Genomic DNA, 2245 nt, shown 5'->3' with positions numbered 1-2245 from the left:
CCAGAGTACCTTGCAGCTGACGTACAATAGGCATGTTGGTTATAAAGTAGGTACAGCCTTATGCACGAAAGTCACTTTTTTTTTTTTCTTTCTAGAAAGAAGCAAGAGGTTAAGTAATTCCTTGAATTAGTACCTGGTGTATCAGGCGGGAGTGCAGAGAAGGGCTGTTAGAGCAGTGTAGAGACACCCTGGGGGGTCGAAGGGGTTGGACTCATTAATAATCATGGTTGGCTTCTAAATACCCATAGCAAGATGACTTCTGATTTGTAATCTTAGGTAAATTATAGATAAATGAAAAAGGCCAGTAATCATACACTAAGATTAATAAACAGCACTTCAAAATTATGAGGGCTGTGCTTGCAGCAAAGTTTCACAAGACAAGGCACCCAGATATTTTCTTCCCACGTCAGGCTTGCAGAGCCGTTCTTGTGGCCATTTCAAAAACCTCCCTCACTCCATCTTTGGTCTTTGCTGAACACTCCATGTATCCGAAAGCACCAATCTTGTTTGCCACATCTCTGCCTTCTTCAGGTTTTACTGGCTTCTGCTTCATCTCGGCCAGCTTCCGCCTTGGGTGCTCATCATTCCGGAGATCCTTCTGGTTCCCAACCAGGATGACGGGCACATTGGGACAGAAATGCTTGCCTTCAGGAGTCCACTTTTCCGGGATGTTTTCTAAACTATCAGGACTGTCAATGGAGAAACACAGCAGTATAACATTGGTGTCGGGGTAGGAGAGGGGACTCAGGTGATCAGAATCTTCCTGCCCAGCTGTGTCCCACAGAGCCAACTCTACCTGCTTTCCGTCCACTTCAATATCAACCACATAGTTCTCAAATACTGTGGGCACATAAACCTTACGGAACTGATGCTTGCTGAAGACTATGAGCAAGCAAGTCTTGCCACAAGCTCCGTCACCAACAATCACCAGTTTCTTCCTGATGGCTGCCATCAGTTACAAAGGTGTTGCAAGATACACTGCTTGTATGGCAGAAGAAGTTCTACAAAGTACCTTGAACTTCGCAGATAAAAGGCACTCTGGCGACTCTGAGCCGACCTCTCTGCACCCTGAGGACTCTGCTCCAAGAGTCACAGGCTCCAAAAGGTGCTGGTTGGTCGCTGAGGAGGTAGCTTTGGACTAAGGAGAGAACCGAAGGAGGAAGGTGAGTAGCAGCGGGCGGGGAGTTCCAGCAGGTGGTGGTGGGAGGGGGGGGCTATTTTATTTTTCCCATTTTTTTTTCTAGTATATTCCCATTGAGGTTCTTGTCTTCCAGCTTACTTAAACTCTATTCCGTTTCTTCTACTTTTCTGTTTGTTTGCTTTTGGTTGTTTCTCCAACATGTACGAAACTTCTACCAATTTGGTCTTGACTGCCTAGGATAGAGGACTATACATTTAATATGAATTGCATCTCAGCATCAAGAAAACAAAAATCTCACACCAGGTCAATAAGAAGTATCATAATAAATAGAGAAAGGATGGAAGTTGGTTTAGTTCTTTGAAACAATGATTCATCTTTCTTAGATCTACAATCAATTTCTTTGGCACAAAAAGTCAAGAAATCAAAAGATGAGTTTCACAGAGAAAATCTGCTGCCAAGAACTGCTCTACAGTGCTAAAGAGCAATGATGTCAGTCTAAAGACTAAGGTACACCTGACCCAAGCAACAGATTATAGTTCAACACCAAGAAAACAAAAATTCTCATTAATAGAAAGAATCATGATAGATGAAGAAAAGATTGCTCTTCTCAACAACTTCATTCTACTTGGATCTGCAATCAGCATCCATATGATCTACTAAGCAGTAGATGAAAAGGCGAGAAAAGAATGGGGTTGCTTTCATAGTTAAAAAGGTCATTTCTAGATCTATCTTGAAATACAATACTGTGAGTGACAGGAGACCTGTTAATACCATTATCATTCCAAATTACACACCAACAGAGAAAAGAGGAGGAAATAGATGATTTGTACCAACTTTTGCTTTAATAGAAGTCTAGAAATTAAGACACGTTACACTGGGAAAATCTGCTATAAAGTGTTAAATAGCAAGGATATCAGTTTAAAGACTAAAGGGCACTTGATCCAAGCCATGGTATTTTTCAGTTACTTCCTGTGTATCTGAAAATTGAATAATGAGTAAGGATTATGGGGTGGGTGGTATTTGTGGTGGTGGAAACAACAAACCCAAACAACAACAACAAAAACAGTGTCTTTGAATTGTGATATTTTAAAAGAGTACGGACTA

General features: G+C 41.5%; 1 pseudogene; it reads right to left on the bottom strand.

The window, feature by feature from the left end:
• Positions 1-370: 370 nt before the first annotated feature.
• Positions 371-952, bottom strand: LOC102853402 (annotated as a pseudogene).
• Between the last annotated feature and the right edge of the window lie 1293 nt (positions 953-2245).

This window comes from Elephantulus edwardii, unplaced genomic scaffold (genome assembly GCF_000299155.1).
Source record: "Elephantulus edwardii isolate Elephantulus edwardi_28Jun2011 unplaced genomic scaffold, EleEdw1.0 scaffold00023, whole genome shotgun sequence".
NCBI classification, from domain to species: Eukaryota; Metazoa; Chordata; class Mammalia; order Macroscelidea; family Macroscelididae; genus Elephantulus; species Elephantulus edwardii.
The sequence above is the reverse complement of the archived record's forward strand: the minus strand, read 5'-3'. Positions and strand labels throughout refer to the sequence as shown.